The 13,494-nt window shown below is 39.2% G+C and overlaps 1 non-coding gene across 1 annotated transcript; it reads right to left on the bottom strand.

Annotated features, from left to right (window-relative positions):
• Positions 1–12,899: 12,899 nt before the first annotated feature.
• On the bottom strand, positions 12,900–12,971 carry Trnap-agg (transfer RNA proline (anticodon AGG)). Its single transcript has one exon. It is a non-coding gene; the product is annotated as a tRNA-Pro (tRNA).
• Between the last annotated feature and the right edge of the window lie 523 nt (positions 12,972–13,494).

Below are 13,494 nucleotides of genomic sequence, written 5' to 3'. Positions count from 1 at the left end.
ATGAAGTGTTAAATGTTTAATTTTTTTGCGTGTGAATTGTAACTTCCTTATTTAGTAAAAATCGTGGACCTTTAATAAATGTCGTTGAAAACACGATTTGCTTATATATTTTTCACGCTCGGCAATTTTCTAAAGAATTTCACGTTCAATTCGTGTCCAGGTTTCGTATTATAAGAGAATACATGAATTTGCTTACTGACTATTTCTTTTTTAAAATCTATATTTGTGTTGATGTATCTACTTATGTACTAATATGAGCTATCTCACACATTGTGTACGGAATGTAGGAGTATTTGATAACAACGTTGTCGAGCTCCTCTTATACGCTTCATTACCTCCAGAATATTGTCGCGGGTTGAAATTTTGCAGGGTTGTTGAAATCAAATTTGGGGACTTTACTGACGGGACTCTGGGCTGGCTGCTCTGTTCACTCGTCAGCGCAAGTGGCGTGACCATGTAATTGGGGCACGGGGCCGGCGCGGCGCGCTGCGGGCTTGCAGAATTTTGTTTGTTTGTTTGGCCGCGCGCTGGCGCAGCCACGGGCCGCAGTTACTGGGGCGCGCTGTCGTAACAAGCCGCGCGGTGTGGCCTGCACATCGGGGTAGAGGGGGGTAGCCTTCCCAGATGTTCTAGTTAGTTGTTTAGTAAATTTAACTTCAATAACGAGCTTTTGTTATGGTAGGCGCGGCAGGGCGCGCGAATTTAAGCGCAAGTGAGTGGTGACTCGGGGCTCACTCAGGCTCACTCAGGCGGAGGCTATGCGTCTCACCTGTGGTCACGAGTTGTTAGTTCGTTCGTGATGTAGGAATTCAAGCTCACTCAGGCGGAGGCTATGCGTCTCACCTGTGGTCACGAGTTGTTAGTTCGTTCGTGATGTAGGAATTCAGGCTCACTCAGGCGGAGGCTATGCGTCTCACCTGTGGTCACGAGTTGTTAGTTCGTTCGTGATGTAGGAATTCAAGCTTTCGGGCGGAAGCTATGGTCGACGCCAGAGGCCACGAGTCGTTTAATTTAAGTTAGGTCATAATGTAGTCGTCAAGCTTTCGGGCGGAGGCTATGGCCCTCGTCAGGGGTCACGCGTCATAGTTTTTAAAATGTAATGTTCGTTCGGATTTTAAGGGCAGGAGAGGCCCCTACGTTAGTTTTAAGTAATCGATCAAGAAAGGCTTTTCGGAAAATGTGAGTATGGACTTATCTTTGTTTTAATTTTAAGTATTAATTATGATTTGAGGTATTCGGAAGGACTAGGGAAGTGTTTAGTGAAGTTCTCTCATTCTCTCTCTTGTAAGGTCGTTCAATCGTTAAGGAAGTAAAGAAGAGTATTGTTTTAAATTTTAATCCCGATGTGTAAATGTTCGTCAAGAATGATGTTGATTATTTGACTTTAAGAATAAAATAATTTTAATTTAGTATTATGTTATTTTGCAAAATCTCCTTAGTTCAGCTCTCACCAGACATCCTGTACGGGATGACGAACCTATGATCCTAGGTACAGTAAAGTATTTTATGAAGTTAAGACTAGTTGATGCCAAGCGAGTTGTTTCTATGTAAAGAGCTACGATTCTCTCCCCCCTCTGAAAGTGGACGTGACAGAAATGGCGGTGGCACCGGCTAGGTGCACGTGACAGAAATGGTGGAGGCGCCGGGTAGGTTCTATTTCTGGAGAGAGAGAGAGGTAGATTTTTATGTTTATTATTAAGTTAGTTTCAGCTTCTGATAGCAGGTTATTAAGAGTTTACTTGAGGAGAGGATTACGGAATTTTAGTCTATAGTGGAGGAAGTCTTTGAGATTTTTTTTTTTTGACGTAACAGATGTTTATTTGAGGATACTTGTAAGGATAAAGTTTATAGTGATAAGTTGTTTTAAGTCGTTGAATTTATTGTAGATTTATATCGGGGATTATTACGTGAGGAGAATACGTTATAAGTTAAATGCTTATTAGAGATAATGCAAGTGGTTTAATTTAATTGAAGTTCATTTTAAGATTGTAGGTTAAGAGAATTATAATTTAAAATAAAGTTTTTTGTCGTAAATAGGAATTATTTTCAAGAGAAGTTTGTTTTGTTTTCGTGCGCGTAGGAGACGAGACGTACGAATTAAATCAGTCGAGGGAAGGATAAACGTTAGAAAGGAATTAAAGAGAAAACGAGAGTTTATGTAAAAGAGAGTTATAGAATTTATAGTGATGTTTTGTTTTAATTAGAAAAATGTTGAGAGTTGTTTCAGAACGACACGTCAGTGGACGTGGCAGAATGAACACGTGACGGGGAGGTGCTGAGACCTAGCGGAGAACGGAGGAACCGCAAGCGAGGGTTGGCGCACCTGATGGAATTCGGTGACGTCACGGGCTCATACGGAGACGTGGACAGGCCGTGACCTTGTTTTGATCAGCTGTACGGTAACTTAGCGATAAGAAAATAGACTATTGGTTAAATAAATTTAAATTTAAGTGTGTTTTAGGAGAAGAGGAACTTTCAGTATGTAAGTAATTTAATTTAAGAAGTGTATGATGTATAGGCTAGAAGTGTTTCGTTGTAAGTTGTTTATGTTTTTGTTAGTTAAATTCTACCTCGGTTTTAAAAATATTTTTTTGGGATTTGTAAACATTATTAAGGAGGTACATTATAAAATCGATAAGCATTGAGAAAACTGGGAAGGCTAGATTTTGTGTGTAGAGGGAATTTACTCCAAAAGAACAGAGAGACAAAATTAATGTTTTCATTAGGGCGAGGGACCCTAAGGTGAGGCGTTGTGTCCCTGGGAAGAAAGGGAATTGTAGCGCAGACCATAGGAGATGGGCTGACTACGGAATTAAGGGTCAGGAGAATCCTGAGAGTTGTGAGTAGTTTGGGGCAGGAGTTCCCCATGGTAGTACCGAAGTGGCTATCCTGTATGGGATAGGGTACCATTTCAATGAAGTTTGTTGGTGGGGTTAGAGCCCCCTGTGTAGTGGGCCTATAGCAGATAGGCACTACAGTGAAATTTTTGGTTATTTTGTGAGGTAAATTCCCTGGAGGTTAAGTAAGATTGGATTCAGTTAGGAAGGAGGGAAATGAGAAACATTGCTGTAGAGAGTTAGTGTACTTGCCTAATGTGAAATTGAATTTTACTAAATTAATTTAGGAGAAAGTTTTGTTCGGTAAATAAATAATAATGGAAGATAGCTAGATAATTAATTAATTTTTTTGAGTAAGGTGTTTTAAGTAATGAAATAAAATAATGTGAAGAAGTTTGAATAATTGGGGAGGAATTTCTTTAAGAGTTTAGATAATTGTTTTTGAATTTATTGAGATATTCAGCCAGTGGAGTTTGAGTATGAGAGATACAGTGAGATTTCAAGGAAATCGGTTGTTTATTAATTAGGACAAATGAGATTTTATGATTTAGAGTCAGTAAGCATAGTTAAATTTACGACATAATATTTGTTGACAGTTTACAGTTATTAAGGAGAAAACAGAGTAATCTATTTATTTTTATTTTAAGGGTTTGAAGATAAGATTATGAATTTTTTTTTTGAAAGTTTCTTGGGCATGTTTGAATAATTTTTATTTGGATTTTAAGAAATTACAGAGAAAATTTAATTGATTTACATTAGTTTGGAAGTATGGAGGTTTAGTGTTCGATTAGCCCTAACTTGATGGTCGGATCCCAAAAGAATGCCGTAAAACCGATAGCCAATTGAGAGGAATGCGGTAGGCACTTGTGTAGAGAGGGGTTGTGGGAAAACTCCTTGGGACTGATGGCAGATCAGGGGCCCTAAATAGTGTGTGATGCTGTAAAACCAGTGCAGGGAAAGCCTGGTATGCTTAAATTTTTGGGCACAGGTTAGGTAAACCTGGGGTTCCATGGGATTTAGTCATGTTAGCTGCTGTGAGACATTAAGATTTCCAGGCTCCATAGTAAATTCAATGTAAATTTTTGTTTTCTTAAAATAATAAATTTGTTTTTAATTTTTTTTGAGATATTTGATTTGTAACAGTGAATACAGACCCCGAGGAATAAGAGTTGTCATGCTGTGAGAGGAGAAGGTGGTAGGCCTAAAAGGGTACAGGCACCACAGAGGTTATTTGTATTGCATAATTTAAATATAAGGAAACTTGAGAATTTGAAATTTTGTTGTTGGGTTGGACACCCATAAGAAGAGTATAGGCAGAATTTTTATTGTTATGAGATGTCTAATTTAATTGAAAAGAAGAAAGTTTAAAGATGCAAGGTAACATTATTATTGTAATAATTGAAAGAGATTAAGAGGTAGAGAGAAATAGGCAGTTTTTGTTTGTAAGTACTAAAGTTTACATATAGAAATTTAGTAACTAAGAATGAATAATAAGTTAAGTCTAGTGTAAAAGTTTTTTTTAAGTTTGTTAAGTTAAGAGTCACAAGTAAATTTTTTTTTAGAGAGAATGTCTTTGATAGGAAGTATTAGAAACTTATGGGAATTTTAGGGTAACATAAATAATGTAGGTAATGAATAATAAATAGATGGTAGGTCTTAAGTTAGGATTAACATTTGAAGCAGAATTTAATTAAGAAGAAGGAAAATAAATAGGCCTAATGAAAAGAACAAAAAAGGATTTTATGGTAAAGCATTTTTTTTTAAGTAATAAACAATGAATAATAATGTTGTTTCAGGGTAATGTGTACTAATAATACAATTTTTTTTTAGGACCAAAGAACAGGAATTATGTAATTTAAATTAACATGTATTTTTGAAACTGTTACAGATTCCTTAAGATGAGCTGAGCAGCAGTCCAGTTTACAAGATGACAAGAGTTCGAGAGACAAGATACAAGATCACTGAAACAAGAGCCAAGACTGAAGATTCAAGAGAAGAGAAAGCTGGCAGCCATGGACTTACAAGTGGAGATTAATAAGGTCATGTAAAGTTTTATTTTTTTTTATGGAAGACAGTAACTGGAGTTTTTTTTGTTATAAACATTATTTACAGAACTTTTTAGGTTATAGTAATGTAATGGAACTAGTGAGTTGTGGTAGCTGTCAAAAAGAACTAATACCTTAAGTTTAATTTTTAAAGTTAATTTTCTTAATTTACAGAGGGATTAGTAGTTTTTTTTAAACCTTATTTAGGTTGGAATTTAAATACAATAGCTTATTATAAATGTGTACGAACAGTTCAAGTTCACAGTACTGATAGGTAGGTCAGATGATCTTATTGATTTTGATGATTTGTTGTTTTGAGTTGATTTTTAAGTGTTGTGAATTAGACAATGAAATAGTTCTGAAAACTTAAATTATTTCAAGCTAAGAAATAGTAAAGTTAATTGTAACTCAAAGGACACCAGAATTTAATTTTTTTTGAATTAGTAATGTTTGAAAATTTTATACTTTACAAGAAAGGTTATAAACAAACAGATCGGATGGAACAAGGATGCAGTAAATCACAATTTCATTTAGAATTATTGATTAGCTTTTGAGGTTATGAAGTAAAAGTAATTATAGTTTAAAAGTTTGAATAAAAAAAAATGGTTTTTTTTTAATTTGTTTGAAATAGAAAGTTTAAAAGTTAATTAGTCATGATCTAGGTGGGTGATGGGGTGGGAATTGGCCACTCTTTTTCCCTATAACCTCCCTAACATGGCCTTCTATTACATCTAACAGAAAAAAAAAAGAAGAAAAAGAAGACTTATTATTAGTTAGAATGTTTTTTTATGAAGATACCTGATGAACTTTTTTTTTATTGTTGGGAAGAATAGTAGCAAGATGAATCAGATGTTTTACTCAGAAGAAGAAGAAGAAGAAGATAAAGCAGTTTTATGACTCGACAAGCCAGAGATTGGTGTTTCCCCTCTGCGCTCCTATTGACTACGTTGTTTACTCTCATGGGATAGCTGGTTCGGCACCATGGAGAGAGATTGGTGGGCATTGTGGTTGCCCCCAGAAGAAAAGAAGAGTAGAAGAGGTTATGGGTGGGTCATGTGAACTGACCTTCAACCCAGTTACTTCGTGGGGACTATTTGCTGTATAGAGAAGATCAAGACTCAAGAGGTAGGGAAAATCATTGGAGGTCATGTTTCCCTTCCTTAAGTTTTTCCTATCAAATTATTTGCCTGATTAGATTATGCTAAGGGTGGGATACTTTATGTTAGCAGTTGAATTAATTAATTTTATTTTTTTGTGTGTTTGCATCCTTGCCCATCGATTGCAGTTTAGTAGTTAGTTTTGTATTTGTCAGGCGTGATGGTAATGCCTGTTGATGATGTTTCAGAATTGTAATCTGTTCGTGATGAGGATGGCACAACTCCGAAGCAGATGTAGGGAGAAGTTGTGAGCTGCCCTGGAAGCCAGTCCAGTAGCTGTTGGAGTTGAGTGGTGTTTGCTGATGGCCAGCCCAGGGAGCTACTCTTCTTGACAACACTGACTTCGAGGAGTTGCACCAACCTTCACGAGATAAGAGTTTAATTAATTTGAAACACTGATAATTTTGTAAGGACACTTAATTTTTTTTAAGAACAAAAGAAGTATTGTGACAAACGGAAACTGGAAAAAAAAATAATAATTATCAAGAATTTGCACATTGTTTAACGAATACTGAGAAACTAAGAACAGTAATTTAATTTGTAAAGAGAGCTTCACTAACAGAACAATTTTTTTTGAATTGAGAACTCGAGCCTCTGAAGGTTCCTGTGAGAACAAACCAGATAAAAGTTTTACATTTAATTTTATGAATACTTGTTGTTTTAAAATAAATCTTATGCAGAATCTAGATGTATGTTCAGACAGCAAGGAACTAAGAAAATTATTATTTTTGTGAAATGAGGAATTTATAGTTATGGTTTAATGGAAAAAGACAATTTGTAATTTTGAGGTAGCTCGATGGGGCTCGAGCTCTGTGAGGGGAGGGTTATGTCGCGGGTTGAAATTTTGCAGGGTTGTTGAAATCAAATTTGGGGACTTTACTGACGGGACTCTGGGCTGGCTGCTCTGTTCACTCGTCAGCGCAAGTGGCGTGACCATGTAATTGGGGCACGGGGCCGGCGCGGCGCGCTGCGGGCTTGCAGAATTTTGTTTGTTTGTTTGGCCGCGCGCTGGCGCAGCCACGGGCCGCAGTTACTGGGGCGCGCTGTCGTAACAAGCCGCGCGGTGTGGCCTGCACATCGGGGTAGAGGGGGGTAGCCTTCCCAGATGTTCTAGTTAGTTGTTTAGTAAATTTAACTTCAATAACGAGCTTTTGTTATGGTAGGCGCGGCAGGGCGCGCGAATTTAAGCGCAAGTGAGTGGTGACTCGGGGCTCACTCAGGCTCACTCAGGCGGAGGCTATGCGTCTCACCTGTGGTCACGAGTTGTTAGTTCGTTCGTGATGTAGGAATTCAAGCTCACTCAGGCGGAGGCTATGCGTCTCACCTGTGGTCACGAGTTGTTAGTTCGTTCGTGATGTAGGAATTCAGGCTCACTCAGGCGGAGGCTATGCGTCTCACCTGTGGTCACGAGTTGTTAGTTCGTTCGTGATGTAGGAATTCAAGCTTTCGGGCGGAAGCTATGGTCGACGCCAGAGGCCACGAGTCGTTTAATTTAAGTTAGGTCATAATGTAGTCGTCAAGCTTTCGGGCGGAGGCTATGGCCCTCGTCAGGGGTCACGCGTCATAGTTTTTAAAATGTAATGTTCGTTCGGATTTTAAGGGCAGGAGAGGCCCCTACGTTAGTTTTAAGTAATCGATCAAGAAAGGCTTTTCGGAAAATGTGAGTATGGACTTATCTTTGTTTTAATTTTAAGTATTAATTATGATTTGAGGTATTCGGAAGGACTAGGGAAGTGTTTAGTGAAGTTCTCTCATTCTCTCTCTTGTAAGGTCGTTCAATCGTTAAGGAAGTAAAGAAGAGTATTGTTTTAAATTTTAATCCCGATGTGTAAATGTTCGTCAAGAATGATGTTGATTATTTGACTTTAAGAATAAAATAATTTTAATTTAGTATTATGTTATTTTGCAAAATCTCCTTAGTTCAGCTCTCACCAGACATCCTGTACGGGATGACGAACCTATGATCCTAGGTACAGTAAAGTATTTTATGAAGTTAAGACTAGTTGATGCCAAGCGAGTTGTTTCTATGTAAAGAGCTACGATTCTCTCCCCCCTCTGAAAGTGGACGTGACAGAAATGGCGGTGGCACCGGCTAGGTGCACGTGACAATATCATAAATATGTGAGGTACGACGGTGGAAAAGCTCCCGTGGGAACGGCCAGGCAACAAGGGACCGTCAGCGCGATCCACCCAAGTGGTCAGAGTGGCCCCCGCGATCTGCTCACGTTCGCCTGAAATATTTATCAATAACCTCAGATAACGGTATCTGCGCATCGGTTTCCGATAGCACCCGGGCTATCGCGCGCGCTGATGCCTGCTAGGGGCCGATCCTGTCCTTCGAGGCCACTCGGTTTCATCGCTAGGATTCATCTAGTTCCTTATAGTTCCTACTACCATGCCGCGCAGGTCCTGTTTAAATTAGTCGTGACAATAATTTTCGCGAGGTTTCCCGCCTGGAATGCGCCGCTATCTCACGTCGTCTTGCGCCGAGAGACCAGCGCCCTCTTGACGCCGGAATCAGATCAACAGCGCGACGTACGCTATTGTGAACGTGCAGTTTCTACGCGTGCGAGCAGCCACAACAAACGATTATACGTAAAAAAAAGTTTCTCGCTATTACTTATGCGCTACACATACAATAGCTATCAATGTTTACAATTTTTTTTTATCGACATGTCTGAGAGAGATGTGTTTTATCCATATTTACTGTTTATTTCAAAATACCACAAATTTAAAATATTTCAACAATTAATAAATAAAAAAAATTTAGATTCCGATAGTCCGGAATTCAACAGTCCGGAAAGCTTTATTTTCTAGCACCACCTAGGAATGTACTTACATACGCCAACTACGTGAAGTTAAGATAAAAACCTATAAATATTTAGCTAAGGTCAAAAACTCCATTACAGCACGCACATTAGTGGTAGTCGGAAGAGCTCTGCGTAGCCCGGAAATAGTTAGATTGTCGGAGAAATATATTTTCGGCCTGTGTTTGCGTTATATATATACATCTTTATGTTCCTGCTGAACAAATTTGCCACCTAACACCATCTTGTAAAAGCATTTGCTCTGCAACTTAGCGTTTATCGATAAAGGGATGTGCCGTCCGTTGATCCGGAATTTTTTTGTAATCCGACACCAGTAAAGTTTCGTTACGTGCCGGATCATCGGAAGTTTACTTTATAAACAATACATTAATGATATTACCAATGGACCAGGCCAACAATCGTTCGAAAACAAAATTCGGACACGCTCTCTACTCGATAGTAAAAATATAATCTTTCTAATCGGAATACCCGTTGCGTCCTCGGATGTCATCGCAACTGACGTCACAGGTGTGTCGGATGTGTTGGATGTGATCGGGTTGCGCCGTCGCCATATTATTGTGAATCCAGCAGCTGTAGTTTCCATTCGAACGCAGCCTGTAGGTTGTTGTTGATCATCTCGCGTGCTACCTCTATTCCAAATTTCATCAAACCCGGTTCATTAGTAATGAGGTGATTCAAACTTCCACATTTATGTATCTAGTAGGTTAGGATTAACATGAGTGTTCTTGTTTCTGTGTCAGTGGTAATTTCAATAATAAGCAAAGAACAAAATTATAGTGTATTCGTGTAGCCACGTTGAGAATACTTCTGAACTGATGTACTCAACAATGTTTTTCACAATAATTACTATATCTCATCTCTGAAAATAATTGGCTCTCTACATGCACATACACGTAATCAAGGGAATACTGAATGAATGTGTGAGTGTGAGAGGATGACAGTATTATAATAATAATTTTAACTATATTTTAATATTTTTTCATTGTATATGGTTTATGTAAGTCTTGAACTTGAATTTAAATTTATAAACGGTTCATTGGTAATTTATGTGATACGTTATTTGTTCGTCTATAATTTCATGTTTGATATCTAGATGTAATTTTATTATGTGTCGTTCGTGGTCAAGCGTAAGATAAGGCCGCACACGCTACAAGTACGTAAATAAAATAGCCGAATAGATAAGTAAATAATGTTTTGTTGGCAAGGCGAGCCGGCGAAAGCTAACTCGGCGGTCGCCGTTATTGTCTTTCGCCCGGATCCGTCGAGCGAGTATCACCTCAGCGTATCTCCGCGAGTGCCGGGGTTAACATGCCGCTTCGACTTCTCCCGCGCCGGGGTTTTATTTGTTTCTCTCTCTCTCTCTCTCTCTCTCTTCCCTTCCTTTCCCCGCAGGAAAAAGGGTTCTCCATTGTTATCTGGCCGTGTCGGGGCGCCATCGGGAGGCGACACGGGCAGATGCGCGCCGAGTGGGGGGTGTGAAAAAGGTATGGGGGGTGACAAAAGGACGGTGGAAAGAGCGGAGGGTTGTAAAAGGTACGCGCGATGATAAGAGCCTGGAGGAGGGGAAGGAGGGGAGGAGTGGGTTAAATAAAAGAGGCGTGGCTTTCGGGGAATGTGTGACGCAACAAACTGGGGATGAAAAGTGGCGCCGGAACGCGGCGAGAGTGCTGGAGGGGGGACAGTAGGGTCGCTGCGTGTCAGGGGTGTCGCAGAGGGAGAGGGTTGGGGGAAGTGTCGCTCAAGCCTGGTGTGTGGTGAGACCGCCGCGGTCCCTTGCGGTGCGGCCGGTATACGTCGCGGCGAGACCCCGAGTGCCAATCACCGGCCGTGCCCAAGGGCGTATCCGTGAGGGAGATACTGCCCCCCGACCCCTCCTGAAGTGTAAACAACTTTAAACAACTATTGTCCAGTATCGGTCGTTTGTGTGTCGAAGTGTAACATCAATCTCGGTGCACGGCATCATTTGGTGAACGTGATTTCCTGAACGGGAATGAGTGAGTAACCGACGGTGCTGCTATATGCGGTGAATGACGCAAGCCAAAGATCACGAAACCTAAAGGAAACTTTAATACTTATTAACTGTTTAGTGAATTTAACAAGTTTTAATAAAAATGATTTGCTAAAAAATCAGTTCCAAAGCCGGAGTTTAGTGTGGAAGGTTTTTTTTTCTTTCAAGAATTGTTTTTTTTTTTCCTCTTCTGTTTATCGAAGCCGTTTCAGCAAAATGGAATGATTCGATTGTCGACGTAGCCGCTCGGGCAACGAATTCTAGCGGCGGGTGCGGAAACTACGTGTGTATCGTGTCCAGAAATTTTTGTTCAGATCATTAATTTGTTTGTATTTGTGACTTTCGGCATTATTTAAATATATATATAAGTTAAATTTCGTGTCCGAGTTTCGTGCCGTGTGTATTTGCAACGTGAGAACACATCAATTTGCTCGCTACCGAGATTAGATGTTACACTTCACTGGCGGGTACTAAAAGACTCGTTCACTTCTTTTTTTATTGCATGGAACCATGCACACTTCCCCCTCCCCCTCATGGAAGATTTTTGAGTTCCGAAAATCCCCCCCCCCCCCAACCCAAATCAATCCCTTTTCTGTTTTGAGCTGAATACGCTCTTGGTCGTGCCTAGGTTTGTAACGTCGTGGCTTCCTATCAGAACTTAGAGACATAGGCTGCATCCGTAACAGATAGCGAAAAGGTTAGTAAAAATATTTCGAGCGCAGCCAACACGCTAGAATATAATTAATCCAAACGTATATATTGGTTTGAAAATTTAACCTAATTATACAATAACCAGTGTGTTTATTGACATATTAGCAATGGGATGGCCACTGTGCTAAAACCACGTATACATTCACATATAACGGTGCGCTGACTCAGGTAAACACGCGATGGCTTGATCTTCAGATAAAAAAAAATGTAAAGTTTGGCTTGATTTAAAATATTTGAGTCAAATATTTTACCAAAAGGTTTGCTTTCCTCTGTAAACCCTAACATGGAAGAAGGGTTGATAGTGAATTGTGTAGTTTTTTATGTTTCATGAAATTTTAATTCCTCTGCATTATGAATAAAGATTCTGTATTTCTAGACCCCTATACTTGATGCGGGAATGTTTAGTACGGTCAGAGCTAGACATAAATTGTTACAATGGTTCAAATATGATAAGTGAATGGAAACTTTTATGTCCAAAACTACTGCCATTTCTTCAACGAAACAGTTTTTCATTGTTTACTAAATATATATGGCGTCATAAATTACCAAAAATCAAATATTTTATTCAAATTTTGGTTTTGTAATACTCCAGTTTTTTTCACATCAAGAAATTGACGATAGCAATGAAAATTTCCACTTAACGCAACTGATTGTGCTTCATCAATTTGTAATGATCTGTACGTATTTGTCGTTAATTTAAATTCCTTGTAAACGGTGTATTCGAAACGCGGTAAAAAAAATGTTAGAGATTATACAGTAAATTATTTCATTAACTTATATTAATTCAATCCTTAGAACAATTAGTATACAATTCAGACAATTAATGGCTGGCATTGTGTTATTTAAACAAGAGATATTTACAAAGATAAAAACATCACCTTAAGAATAAAATTACTTATATGGTAGCCTCGTTAGCTGTGACCACTAAGGCACTGGGACACCTCTCATTGGTCAATACAGAGGTAGGTGGTTCTAATCTTGACCTCAAGCATGACTTATACGAACTTTAACCAAGATGGTTAGTTGTATGATATAATTAGTTGTGGTTTTGTTCACATTGAGTCTGTGCAACTTAAAACTTTTGTCATTAACTTATTTCAATGTTTAGTACGCCGAAGTCCTCATTCTAATCAAATTTTTATAGCATAAGTAATATTCCTTTATTTTTACCCTGCTTTTTATGTTGTCTAACTAAGTATAGGGAAATATTGATTGATGAAACTAAAGTACATGTGTTTTGCACATCAAGGTTCCTGCAAGAAATATTTCCTATTTAAGTGATTGCACAGCTCCGGCTTAGATAAAAAAAAAGCGGGCTCGTCCGGGATTTGAACCCGGGACCTCTCGCACCCTAAGCGAGAATCATACCCCTAGACCAACGAGCCGATGTGTTGGTAGGTCTTGTGTTAACAGAGTTACGCTCGCGTATCAAGCGAAAGCGCGCGACGAAGAGAGAGAAGGAGAGAGAGCAGGTTCTGCGAGCGAGGCGAGAGGCGACCCACTTCGCTCGTACAGACCAGTTCCATGCTGCCTGGCTGCACTGCAGAAACCAACAGTGGCGGTCCTAGATTTTGCGGGGTCCTGATATTTTTGGAGTGGGTTTTAACATTTGACCTCAGGGGGGAGGTGTAAGAGCCCGTCTACAATAGTCCGAACCTGTGCGTGGTCCGTGTCCTTATCCGAATGTAAGTGACGTCACATTGTCTCGCCGAAAACTTCCCTGTCCACAATTGCGATGTCCGATGTCCGAATGTATTGATTTCTAAAGTTGTCACCAGAGCGCAGTAAATGTGCCAAACCAAATGTTTTTGTTTATTGTTTTGATGCTTTGTAGTTTTAGATTGAACTTATGAAAGTTGTGGGAGTTCAATATTATATATTTATCCAGATATTTAACAAAAACAAACA

This window comes from Bacillus rossius, chromosome 6, assembly GCF_032445375.1.
Source record: "Bacillus rossius redtenbacheri isolate Brsri chromosome 6, Brsri_v3, whole genome shotgun sequence".
Taxonomy (NCBI): Eukaryota; Metazoa; Arthropoda; class Insecta; order Phasmatodea; family Bacillidae; genus Bacillus; species Bacillus rossius.
This window is presented reverse-complemented; position numbering and strand designations above follow the sequence as displayed.